Source organism: Lissotriton helveticus, chromosome 2_1, assembly GCF_964261635.1.
Source record: "Lissotriton helveticus chromosome 2_1, aLisHel1.1, whole genome shotgun sequence".
Taxonomy (NCBI): domain Eukaryota; kingdom Metazoa; phylum Chordata; class Amphibia; order Caudata; family Salamandridae; genus Lissotriton; species Lissotriton helveticus.
This window is the reverse complement of record NC_136059.1, coordinates 42,884,199-42,897,832: the sequence shown is the minus strand read 5'-3', so window position 1 is coordinate 42,897,832 and position 13,634 is coordinate 42,884,199. Positions and strand designations below refer to the sequence as shown.

At 49.1% G+C, this 13,634-nt stretch overlaps 1 protein-coding gene across 1 annotated transcript in view; it reads left to right on the top strand.

Moving 5' to 3' along the window:
• Window positions 1–13,634, top strand: part of LOC144817688 (long-chain-fatty-acid--CoA ligase ACSBG2-like) — a 614,824-nt gene that overhangs the window by 354,653 nt on the left and 246,537 nt on the right. The window lies entirely within an intron of this gene.

Here is a 13,634-nt window from a genome sequence, read left to right as displayed (position 1 = left end):
CATATCTATATGATTTGGTTTGAAGTAAAGTTTGTAAAGTGCGCGGTTTGTCCGTGGGCATCTTGGCGCTGCCTTTTCTAGAAGGAGAGAGAGCTGTCTCCACTCTCCACCTAGTGTCTAATCTAAAAGGGAGAGGTTTTAAACCATTTTCTAAAGTCGAGGAAATTGGGCTGGTGTCCCCGGTGCCAAGGCATCTGATTCCAGAGACGAGAAGTAACATAAGAGACACTCCTGCCACCCCAGGAGGTTTTTGTGAATTAGCCCCACTGACACTTTTCTGGGTGTGCTTGATTGAAGTGGCTTATTAGGGATGTTCCAGGAGTTTTTGTTTTTTAGGAAAGCAGCTCCTGAGTTACTAAGCGCTTTGTGTGCTATACAAAAAACTTTAAATGCTACTTGTTTTTAAGTCGAGCATCAGTGAGCATGCGCTGTCTGCAAGACCTGCAGTAATCACTCGTACTGAGTGTAAACCCGACTGGAAGCAAGGACATCGCAATGGAAAAGGACAAGAATTCTACTACAAAAAACAGGACAAATATACACATGTTAAAATTATATAAGAGCGTTGCAATAAATAGAGTTAAAAGTCCAATAAAGACAATTTAAAAAGCTAAAAAAGAATAGGTGGGAATTACAGATTCAGTCATGGGAAATTTTAAAATAGCAGCAAGCACATTTAAGAGGCCCTCTTAGCTGATAAGGGAGCTCTGGGTCTTGATGACGGATCTACGTGTGTGCCACATCGCAAGTAAGAATCTAGAAGATGCAAAGACAAATAATGGGTGGTTCTCATATTTTAATAGACTGTAGGCCTCAGTATAATCTCTGATTCCCAGGTTTTTACACAACTGGAACACCCATTTGGACCTTGGCCTTCTATAAGCCGGACAGAAGAGAAGAACATGAAGATCTGACTCTTCGGTTGACCTACACCCTGGGCAGGCCATCTTGAAAAATAATTCAGGCTCCACAAATAATCACTCCTGGTATATTAAAACATGCAGGGATGCTAAAAGTGCCCTGCTGACAGCGGTTAAAGAGAAGGATATTATTCGCACTAAAGAAACCAGGGCAGTATACAAAAAAAGGGTTGTGGAAGCAAAGTCAACATGGGAATTAGACAAATGGGACGCAATTAAAACGGCCCTAGAGAATAGAGATACGAGAGGCTTTTGGAACCTAGTGAGTACTGGGAAATCCAAAGGCAACTGGGCAATAGGAACCGAACCTAGGGGAGGAAGTCTGGAGGATGCACTTTCAAACATTATACATCAGACCTGTGGCAGGAGATGCACCAGCCATGCACCTTATTGAGCATAATACCCCCTTGGATACTAATGCTCCCCTTTGCACTGTAAAGGAAGTCACCGCAGCATTGGGAAAAATTCTCCCAGGCAAAGCGCCAGGTCTGGATAAAATACCTGCCGACTTATTCAAGAATGAAGGATCAGTGTGGGTTCCCTATCTAAGGGTGCTATTTAATGCCATCCTTCAAGGTATGGAACTTCCTCCAACACGGGCAGGCGCAGAAATCATCCCTATCTACAAGAAGGGCTCCCCGCTTAACCCTGCTAATTACCCCCCAATAAGTTTAATCGACGGGACGCAAAAGTTATTTGCTCACTTTCTTTTGGGTCGGTTGCAGTCATGGATTGACGATCAAAACATCTTAACTCCCCTTCAAGCGGGTTTTAAAAGCAAAATTTCAATAATTGACCAGTTATTCAGACTGTAACTGATCCATTGGAAAAGTGTCTTTGGAGGGTGGCAGCCTTTACCTAACCTTCGTGGATCTTAAATCCGCATTCGATATGGTGCAGCGTGACCAGCTTTGGGGCATCCTTTGGGATATGGGTGCTCCAGAGTATTTATGCCATCTGCTGTTACGGTTGCACCAGGTTATAGGTAGGGGTGCCAGACTGTCGGATGGGAAACGGCCATTACATGCCCTTAGCAAGTTTGTAAGGGTAGGAAAGTTCATCTGCAGGACTATGGTGGTCCAACTCCTGACCGGGTAAGTGTTACAATCAGGGATTGACAAACAGCGTCCACCTCACTAGTGATGGGGGTGTTTAGGCCGTTTAAAGGTTCAAAGTGGCAATTAAAATCCCCCCCAATTATTATGTGCGAGGTCTCGGGCAGTGTGGGTAAGAAAGTTGCCAAACAGTCTAAAACCTGCAATGTCAGCCCTTGTTTCACTGGCAGTGAGTAAATATTTATGACAGCTATTATCATATTATTAAAGAATATCAAAAGAATACACTGGATGTCAGGGGACAATGTTTCTATCACTTTGATTCTACAGCCCATATGTATACCAACCCAGGTGCAGAGGCCACCAGAGGGTCTCCCCTGGGCCCCTGTACAGCTGGGGTAGAGTATGCTACATACCCCACTCTATGTAGGAGGTTCCTTGATCAGATTTCCTGAAACAGGCAGATCTCATGGGTATCTATATAGGCTCCCTAGTCTGGGAGATCCATTTTTGAACTTAGGCCTGCTATGTTCCAGGATACGATCTTGGTGTTCAGTATGAAAGTCCCACTCTGCTGTGGATTTAAATGACAACCAGAACTATTCTGTATAGGAGGCCCACTCTGCTGTGTATTAGTGAGGAGGGTATATGCCTGCTCTCGATGCCCTATATGTACCTGTGTAGAGTGGACTGAATTTCCTGGAAGAGGATTGGGTACACTCAGGTCTCCAGCCGGAAGAATAATCTTAGGAGGTTTTGCTGGCGATTGTTTACCAAGATTAGTACCTTCTAAGTAATGGAATTTGGTGGGAAATTTTGAGACCATGCTCAAGTTTTCATACCTGGGAGCTAGTCAATCTACCAAGTGCAGGGTGCTGAAGCGATTGTTTACAGGGATGTTGAATTGCTCCCTATTACCCCACTCTTGTACTATATGTGGTGGCGCATTACTCTGGGCACGCTTTTCCCATTTTTTTATACATACTGTCCACTCTTTCTAAGAGAGGGCTTGGGGGATAGAAAAGCCCAAAGGGAGTGCTTGTACACCTCCGGTTGCAATTGATGAATATGTTGGACAGCCCTTTTATCTCTGAAATTAATCAAAACACAGTCCCCTAAAATATATTTTTGTCTCTGCCCAAGCCAACTAACCCTACGGCCGTGAGACACTGCTTCTTCTCCCAGTCCGCCGTGAGGGAAACGGCTACCACCAGCGCTCTGCCTGTCCGCAGGCCGTGAGGGGAACGGCTGGACGGACCACATTTCCCAGCATCCTTCAGCGGCACCTGGCGCGACGTGCAAGAAATCGCGCTCGAAGGCGAGATTAAAACCACCCAAGCCTCCCGCAACACGGCACATGTGCGGGCCAAGGGTGGGCCCATCTCTGCCCGCCAGAGACTGTATGAGACTGGGCTGGCCCACCCCCCTTTCACCTGTGTAGTGGGTACGACCTTATGGACTTTGGCCTTTGCGGGACAACTTATGAACTTGGGTTCTTGAGAACTAATACTTCCACTGTACTTGTGATAGTCTAATTTAATGGGGTCTTTACATTGTTGCAGCACAGCAAATTATCTACAACTGTGTTTTTTAGGGCTCGCCTAGCATTGCAGCGCAAAGCGCTGCCGCTAGAGAGCCTTATTGTCGTCAACTTCCCTCCCCAAGTGGCCACAGACCGGTGCACGAGCAGACACCGGTCTGTGAACGCGCGAGCCGCACGGAACGCATGCTCACGGCGTCACGCTCTCTCTCAAGGCGCTCTCCAGCCCAAGTGGAAGCAGGCGGGTTCGGGCCGATTTCTCCTGCGAGCGTTGAGAGATTGTGAAGCCGTCTATTACTAACTTGACACAGGAGGGGTAAAGTAACATCCTCTGCACCGTGCAGGGTTGCGAGAAAGTGTTCTCTAACCCGCCGACTTATGAACTTGGGTTCTTGAGAACTAATACTTCCACTGTACTTGTGATAGTCTAATTTAATGGGGTCTTTACATTGTTGCAGCACAGCAAATTATCTACAACTGTGTTTTTTAGGGCTCGCCTAGCGTTGCAGCGCAAAGCGCTGCCGCTAGAGAGCCTTATTGTCGTCAACTTCCCTCCCCAAGTGGCCACAGACCGGTGCATGAGCAGACACCGGTCTGTGAACGCGCGAGCCGCACGGAACGCACGCTCACGGCGTCACGCTCTCTCTCAAGGCGCTCTCCAGCCCAAGTGGAAGCAGGCGGGTTCGGGCCGATTTCTCCTGCGAGCGTTGAGAGATTGTGAAGCCGTCTATTACTAACTTGACACAGGAGGGGTAAAGTAACATCCTCTGCACCGTGCAGGGTTGCGAGAAAGTGTTCTCTAACCCGCCGACTCTCAATATGCATCTCGTTAAGAGTAACGGTGTTCAGGTGTGGTGTCTCAATCAGATTACTAGTTTGTGTGTATCGTCTCAATATTCTCAAGGTCTGCCTCCCTCTTACTACATCTTTCTATCTGTCCTGGCCCAGTCGTACCGTGCCATCCACCACGCCACATTACACCCGTGACCCGTCCTCTTAACTCTCATTATGGCTCGGAGGTGGAGACCTGCGCCAGTCCTGCATTAACGAGCTGCTAGCAGCCCTCGTTTCTCTAGTGTCCCCGTAAACGACTTCTTCAACTGTCTTTATAGTCATTAATGATCTCTTCTCCCTTAAATCGTGTGGGTCTTCGTCTATGGACCGTTTTAAGTCAGTTATACATTTGACACTACTCACTTCACCCGTTCTAAACATAGAAAAGCAAGGATGTGGTCATACGACTAGAGCTGCCGACTTTGGTGCTTGAAGCCAAGGTTCGACCCTCGTCCCCAACCTGTTAATTTGGGCAAAAAACAGTTAATCTCCCCGTGCCTAAAACAAAAAAAATGAATGTTCTTGTGTCCGGTGCTCAGATAAAGCGCTATTTAAAATTTGTTTATCGCAGCTGCAGGCAATTTTAAATCGTCTATATAATGCTTTTCTGTAAATCAATTAACACTTAAGCCTAAATACGGAAAACCTGTGTTATCCCCAAGAGGTATTTGCACCTAATTGCGTTTTTGTGTTCTAATTGCGTTTTTGTGTGTGACATACTTAAGTTTTACAACCTTTAGCCACAAAATGAAGCATGAAATAAAAAGCCTTCTCAATTATTCAGACCTTCTATTTGCAAGTATTACTTACAACGTGAGTAAGTTATGAGTAACAATCTCGCAGGATTCGCCTCACATTCAGCAAATCATATTATGATTTACACTTACTTTGATTTACATTGAATTGTCAGTCCAATATTTGTAGCAGCATGAATTACCAGAGCCTTCTGAGATCCGAGTTCATGTAAGCAGTTGCAGTTTCTTGTACGAGTTAACCAGACAAGGGGCTTGTAAATTAATAGCCCTGTTGGCACTTCTACTTTCTAGTTCTGCGATTCATCTTATCTGTAGTTAAACCATAACATCGTTAGAGAATTTAACTTTTTTAATTTTAAGACCTACAAGTGCATGCTTCGTGAAGACGCGCACTGCTTGCGCAATGGTTCTGTCTATCTTCCCTTCACTAGTGGATGTGATACCAGGTTTTGAAGCAGAGAAAAAATAAAGTCAATGTGCAGTTGTGTGTGTATGTATGTGCTGAGCACCTAGAACAGAAATGGAATGCAGGGGTTGCAGCTAATGGAACATAGTGATTTAGTAGTGGTTTGTGGGAGATATCAGTGTTTTGGTATCAGATTATTGAACTTTCTAAATCATGCTATTCGAATTGCTGCTGTGAATTGCTTTCAGTGATGTGAAGTATTTTTATATTTTCTGCTACTTTTATGGTCTTTGACTGAAATAAAGTTTTCTAATGAAATCAAATGAATTGTGTCTCAACGATTAAATACCCAGCCTCTGATCAGAGAAGGTGCTATGCTTAAAGTTTAACGTGACAATTAAGCTGTGGTGATTGATGCAAGGACATTGAAAGGCAATGCCAACTGGTGAGAACACAATCACACAGAAAGTAACTGTTTCAGCACCCAGGCTAATGTGCTGCATACCTAAATACATATACGGTCCCAAAGGCGAGACCGATTGCATTGCAAATGCTTGTTTAACCATAGGCCTTGCTTTGCACAAGAAAGGAAATAGTCGTGGGGAAGACCACTCCTCCCCGTCCATGGCCCAATACTAGACAGAAACCCCCTAACCAAACCTCTATACCACAGCCTACTGCGATCGATAGAATGTTGCAACAGGTTTCCTGCGAAATTGAACGCACAGAGAGGCGTCTGTCTCCTACTCCAAGAATGCCTAGTATAACCCAGTTGGTGGAGTTAGTTACCGCTGCGGCATCTCAACAACAAGCTCCTTCCATTTCCCCAGATTTACCTCCTGCTCAAGCAAATCTAGTCACAATGAGAACCAGCAGGCTGGACAAGGGAGGGAGGGGGAAAAGGAAAGGAGCCTCTTAGAAGAAGAACATTGTTAGGGGGGACCGCACGAGGGGCATTCTTTAGGGACCCTGCCCACTATCATTGCAGGGGGCAGCCATCTGGATGCTTGCGATAAGAAAAAATTCCGAGCCCCCGGGTTGGGCTCTAGCGCTGAAACCGGAGCTCTTAAAATCTGAACTGAGAGATGGATTGAAAAGTATTTCCAATCTAAAAACATCAATAGATGCATGGGGAACTAAAAATGATGTAGCTCTAAACTCTATTGACACCCCCAAGTCTATGAAGAGGGCTATTATCCCCCAGGGAACGCAGGTCTCCTCGTCCCCTGGTGACCAGCACGACCCAATTGTAGGCCCAATACCCGTTCAACAGCAGAACTTGTCCATCTTGACCAACTGTCCCCCCCCATACAAACCAACCTTTAAGCAGCCTCCATTGCAGGGCCTCTCCACCCTCCGTCAATGATCAAAATCCCAGTGTTGAGGCGCACAGTACAGTTATAGCTGATGTCCATCAGGCGCAACAACCAGTGTCAAATTATTATTATTATTATTATTCTGAGTTTTGTATAGCGCCTGGTTACCTATAGGCATCCCAGCGCTTACCAGAACATAACACTCCTAAAAAATGAGGGGATTAAACAGAAAACAGAAAAGTTTTTAAAAGTTTTCGAAACCGAAGCAGACTAGCTTCCGAGCGCAGTTGTAGGGGCAACGAGTTCCACAGAGAGGCCACATTTATTGAAAACCTTCTGCCACCCGTTCTTGCCTTCTTCACCCTGCCAACCCGAAGGAGATGCTGATCGTCAGAGCGAAGAGAGCGAGGGGCCTTGTAGGGCTGGACCATCTCCCCCAGAATAGGTGGACCTACCCCGTGAAGGACTTTGTGAGCGATACAAAGTGACTTAAATTTCACCCTGTCTCTCACAGGGAGCCAGTGCAGTGCCCTCAACGCCGGGCGAGCGGATTTACTGGCTGCTTGCTTGCTCGCTCTGATATTTACCTGCGCATTGCGAAATTGCCCTCGTGTGTTATCCCCCGGCGCCCTGCTCTGCCCTCCCCTCCATTTTGATTTTGTTGTTGTTGTTGTTCCCTTGAGCCCGCCACGCCTCCCAGCTGAGCCGCCCTCCCACTACCAATTTAGAGCGCCCTCTGACCTCGCAGCGCCGTGATCCACTCCTCGCTCCTGCCTTGAGTGGTCGCTCCCACGTCTGCTTGCTGAAAGGCGGTATCGTACTACAAAGCTGCTTTCTTACGAAGTGTTGCTTATTTATTTAAACAGCGCCAGGATTGTATAGCGTTTCAGTGTTGTTTATTTATTTATTTCAATAGCGCAAGGATTCTATAGCGTTTCAGTGTTTATTTATTTATTTCGACAGCGCCAGGATTCATTAGCGTTTTTCATCGCTTGGTCACTGCTTTACTGGCTGCTTGCTTGCTCGCTCTGATATTTACCTGCGCATTGTGAAATTGACCTCGTGTGTTATCCCCCGGCGCCCTGCTCTGCCCTCCCCTCCCCTCCATTTTGATTTTGTTGTTGTTGTTGTTCCCTTGAGCCCGCCACGCCTCCCAGCTGAGCCGCCCTCGCCCCTCCCCCCTCCTCTTCCTTATATGACAGTAGTTCCCGCGCGCAGCCTTCACGCGCAGCGATCGCGCCCAATCCGCGCCGAAGGTGCGCCAAAGGTAAGCCCGTCTGCGCCCGTCCGCGCCTGGACCGCGCCAGCGCCAGACCCCCTGGCCCTCGCGCTGCCCTGCCCTCCCGCATTACCTACGATGCCGCCACCCTCCTAGCCCTTAACCCCGGTCGCGCCCCCAACTGCGTCCAAGCCGCTCCTGGACACATCCATGGACCTTTCTCTTGCTACTCCTGCAAATTCATCGGCACCGACAACATCTCGCTGCGACCACACCACAGATTCCCGACCCCAACCACCTACAATGCATCATGCTCAACACCCGCTCGGTCCGCAGGCACGCCATTGACCTATGGAATCTTCTAGACACCACCTCTCCGGACGTCGCTTTCCTAACGGAAACATGGATGAACGCTTCCTCCGCCCCAGACATCACCATTGCCATCCCTGAAGACTATAAGATCATTCGCAAGGACCGTACCGGCCAAACAGGAGGAGGAATCGCCATCGTCCATAAGAAATCAATCCACATCTCAACCAGCTCTGACGCCAATCTCGCCAGCTCTGAACACCTTCACTTCCAGATCCACATCGACCCCAACACCACACTCAGAGGCACCCTCCTCTATTTATTATTTATTTTATTTATCGATTTGTTAAGCGCAGTTGCTGCCCAGGGGCGTCCAAGCGCTGATTATAGACAGAGACGTGGCAGAGCACACGGGGAACTAGAGGGGCTTCATGAATAGTATGGTTTTCAGTTTCCTGCGGAATGACAGCAGGTCGGGTGTGGATCGAAGAGCAAGGGGGAGGGCATTCCAAAGCTTGGCGGCGTTCAGCGAGAACATCCTGCCCCCGGACCTGGCTCTCTTTACTCTGGGTACCGCTGCCAGAAAAGCACCGGTAGACCGGAGGTTCCTATTAGGGTGGTAGGGGGTGACAAGGCTGGCGTTGATTGCTGATCCGGTCTTCCAGAAGGCCCGATGTGTGATGCACAGAGCCTTGAATGCCACTCTCTGTCTCACAGGCAGCCAATGTAGGCTTCTCAGTCCCTGTCTGACGGACTGAGACCTTGGAATTTGGAGTATGGTACGTGCTGCGCAGTTTTGTACCACCTGTAGCTTTGGGAGAGTCATCTCAGGCGCCCCTAGGTATAGGGCGTTGTTTGAGTCCAAACGGGACTGGATGAGGCCTTGTACCGCCACCTTCTTGGCATCCAGAGGTAGAAGTGGCAGGACCTTCCTCAGCGTTCTTAATAGTCCAAAACAGGTGGCAGACAACTTGGTGGCCTGAGTGGAGAAGGAGAGTTTGTGGTCTAACCAGACTCCCAAGCTCTTAACACTGTCCTTGGGGGTAGGAGGTGCCCCTAGGCCAGCGGGCCACAAGGAAGAAAAAGATAGTGGTGAGGCTGGACCCAGGAGCATAAGTTCAGTCTTTCCTCCGTTCAGTTTGAGGGAGGAGTTGGTCATCCATTCCCTCACGCTCTCCAAGCAGTTCAACAGGCCGGCTGAGGCTTGCCCACCGTTCTCTTGGGCCAATGAAACCACTAGCTGGGTGTCGTCGGCGTACGACACAATTTGGATGCCGTACGGTTCTACTACCCCAGCCAGTGGTTTCATATATGCGTTGAACAGTACAGGGCTCAGCGATGAGCCCTGCGGAACTCCACAGCTAAGAGGCTTGCTGGTAGATGTTGTGTTCCCATCAATGATCTGGAAAGATCTATCAGCCAGGAAGGAACTGAACCACCTTAATGCGTTACCCGAGACTCCGATGTTCTGGAGACGGTTCAGCAGAGTAGCATGGCTGACCGTATCGAAGGCAGCACTTAGGTCAAGGAGGATCACTGCCACTGATCCTCCCTGATCCAGTATTCTTCGAGACTCTTCGGTAACTGCTAGCAAGGCGGTTTCAGTCCCGTGGCCAGGTCTAAAGCCTGTCTGGGAGGTGTGCAGTAGGGAGTGATTCTCCAAAAACTGGACCAAGAGGGCATTTATGTGCTTTTCCAGCACCTTGCCAGTCCACGGAAGCAATGAGATGGGGCGATAGTTGGAGTAGTCGTCAGGGTCCAAATTAGGTTTTTTTAAGAGCGCCCGTACAGAGGCTTGCTTCCATGCAGTGGGAACTGTACAGGTGGCCAAAGATGAGTTTAGCAGTTCCAACACTACAGGGAGGATGGCTTCGCCTGCCTGCATCAGGATATCTGGGGGGGCTGGGTCACGGGGGGAGCCCGACTTCACCTGGCGAGCCACTTTATCTAAAGTGACGAGGTCCAGGAGAGGGAAATGGTCAAGAGTCGGCGCAGTAGTAGACAGGCCTGAGCAGGGGAAATTTTCCGAGTTGGACGGGTCGGGCACCTCATGGTTCAGGGCCATGGCTGGAAAGGTGGAGTATATGTTCAGCACCTTGTCGTGAAAAAATTCCGCCAGTTCGTTACATTGCTCTTTAGTCTTGGTTAGAGGGGGAACAGTGGGGACATTAGTGCATTGCTTTATTATGTTAAAGATTTCTTTAGGCTTTGTTCTGGCTTCCAAGATTTTGTCGGAATAGTAAGTTGCCTGGGCTGCCTTGACCCCTTCTTTATAGCTTCTAATCGCCTCTCTGTAGGAGGCCTTTTTTCCCGGAAGGAAGTCTAGGCGCCAGGCTCTCTCCCGTTGCCTACATCGGCGTTTTAACTCTCTCAGCGAATCAGAGAACCAGGGGCCTGATGTCTGCGCTCGCTTAGAGGACGATTTGCGAAGAGGCAGGAGTGAGTCTAAGGAATTTGTGATCCAGCTAACATAATTTGCATATGCCCGATTGGGGTCTGAACAGGGTGGCGGGCGGGTGGCGTCTAGCTCACGCCTCCAGAGATCGCCGGGGAGTTTCTTCCAGTTTCTTCTTATAGAGGTTTGGGGGGATAATTGGGGGATTTTATGGGTGGACCAAGTAAACGGCACCAAGCAGTGGTCTGACCATGGAAGGGGGATGGGTTGGGCCGCTATTAGATCCATACTATTACTGAAAATAGGATCGAGAAGGTTCCCTTTTTCGTGGGTAGGGGCTGTGACCAACTGGGCCAATTGAAGGGCTTCAAGGTCATCTATTAACTCCTTGGCCGGGTGGTCGGATGGCGAGTTAAAATGCAGGTTGAGGTCTCCCAACACTGTATAATTAGCCGCCGATAGGGATCTTTTTGCTACAATCTCTGGTAGTGCACTAAGGAATAGTTTTGCAGACTCAGGGGGGCGATAGATCAACGTACCAGAGAAGGAGTGATTGGCATTGAACTCTATGCAGAATTTCAGACTCTCACAGCCAGGGATGGTGGCTGTTGTGGTGCGGCAGTGGTACTGGTCCTTTATGATGATGGCCAGCCCACCCCCTCTCCCTTCTGGTCTGTCGAGTCTAAGAATGTGATAGCCCGCAGGTAAGGCTATAACAATGTCGGGCTCGGAATGGGCCGTGAGCCAAGTCTCTGTTAAAAAGAGGGCGTCTGGCTTGTGCTCCTCAAGCAGCATGGCGATTTGTGTACAGTGCTTGGGCAGTGATCGACAATTTAATGCATACATACAATATTTCGGGACAGCGGCCAAAGGGTTATTCCGGAAGGGATGTTTACAGTCTGGGCAGCTGAGGGGAAGTTCTGTAGGGGCGTATATGTGCGTGCATTGGTTAGCGATGTTTCTTCCTATGGAGTGTAGGGCAGCCGCGCTATATGGCCTGCCCTGGGGGATCGATGAACCAAGGTTTGTGGCCCCTGGTCCCGTCCGGTCGCGGACGGGCGCAGACGGGCTTGCCTTTGGCGCGCCTTCGGCGCACCGCCGGCGCACCCGCTGCGCCCGTCCGCTGCGCCTCCTGGAACAGCACATTGTTATAAGGGAGGAGGGGGGGGCGTGGCCTGGGTCAGTGGGCGGTGCCCGGAGGTCACGGTGATTCCCTGCGACCCGCTGCAGCGCCTGACTCGGCTGCGCGGGGAGGAGAATCACGAAGGAAGTAAGCGATCAAGTATTTTACAGAGCACACAAGAATACAATCCCCAATTTCCAAAAAAGTAATCTTTTTAAAAACGGAGTCCTTCTCTTTGCTTTTAAAACACACAAAATAAGCGGTACAATTTTTAAAATTAGCAAGGTCTTAAAGTATCCTGCTCTCGGCTACAGCCTCAGAGCTCTATCTAATGCGAGCGATTCCCCAAGCGCGGCTTACATAGAGAGGGGGCGTGGCCTGGGTCAGTGGGCGGTGCCCGGAGGTCACGGTGATTCCCTGCGACCCGCTGCAGCGCCTGACTCGGCTGCGCGGGGAGGAGAATCACGAAGGAAGTAAGCGATCAAGTATTTTACAGAGCACACAAGAATACAATCCCCAATTTCCAAAAAAGTAATCTTTTTAAAAACGGAGTCCTTCTCTTTGCTTTTAAAACACACAAAATAAGCGGTACAATTTTTAAAATTAGCAAGGTCTTAAAGTATCCTGCTCTCGGCTACAGCCTCAGAGCTCTATCTAATGCGAGCGATTCCCCAAGCGCGGCTTACATAGAGAGGGGGCGTGGCCTGGGTCAGTGGGCGGTGCCCGGAGGTCACGGTGATTCCCTGCGACCCGCTGCAGCGCCTGACTCGGCTGCGCGGGGAGGAGAATCACGAAGGAAGTAAGCGATCAAGTATTTTACAGAGCACACAAGAATACAATCCCCAATTTCCAAAAAAGTAATCTTTTTAAAAACGGAGTCCTTCTCTTTGCTTTTAAAACACACAAAATAAGCGGTACAATTTTTAAAATTAGCAAGGTCTTAAAGTATCCGGCTCTCGGCTACAGCCTCAGAGCTCTATCTAATGCGAGCGATTCCCCAAGCGCGGCTTACATAGAGAGGGGGCGTGGCCTGGGTCAGTGGGCGGTGCCCGGAGGTCACGGTGATTCCCTGCGACCCGCTGCAGCGCCTGACTCGGCTGCGCGGGGAGGAGAATCACGAAGGAAGTAAGCGATCAAGTATTTTACAGAGCACACAAGAATACAATCCCCAATTTCCAAAAAAGTAATCTTTTTAAAAACGGAGTCCTTCTCTTTGCTTTTAAAACACACAAAATAAGCGGTACAATTTTTAAAATTAGCAAGGTCTTAAAGTATCCTGCTCTCGGCTACAGCCTCAGAGCTCTATCTCTACAGACCACCAGGACCCCGCGCAAAATTCAGTGATGACATTACGGACTTCATCACTCCACACGCGCTCCCCTCCAAAGATTACATCCTTCTGGGAGACCTCAACTTTCACCTTGAAAAGAACAACGACCGCAACACCACCACCCTCTTGGACAACCTCGCCAACCTCGGACTTAAACAACTGGTCACTTCCCCCACCCACATAGCAGGTCATACTCTCGACCCTAACTTCACCTCCAGCAACCACGTCTCCTTCAGCCACACCACGGCTCTCCTCTGGACTGACCACAGCTGCGTCCACTTTACCTACAACAAGCCTAAACTCATCAACCACCCCCAACCAACTCTTCAAAGAAACTGGAACAAAATCACCATCAACCAGATCTCCTCATCGCTCCTTCTAAACACCCCAGCCCACTCTTCTAACCCAGACCAAGCCGCCGCCAACTTCACC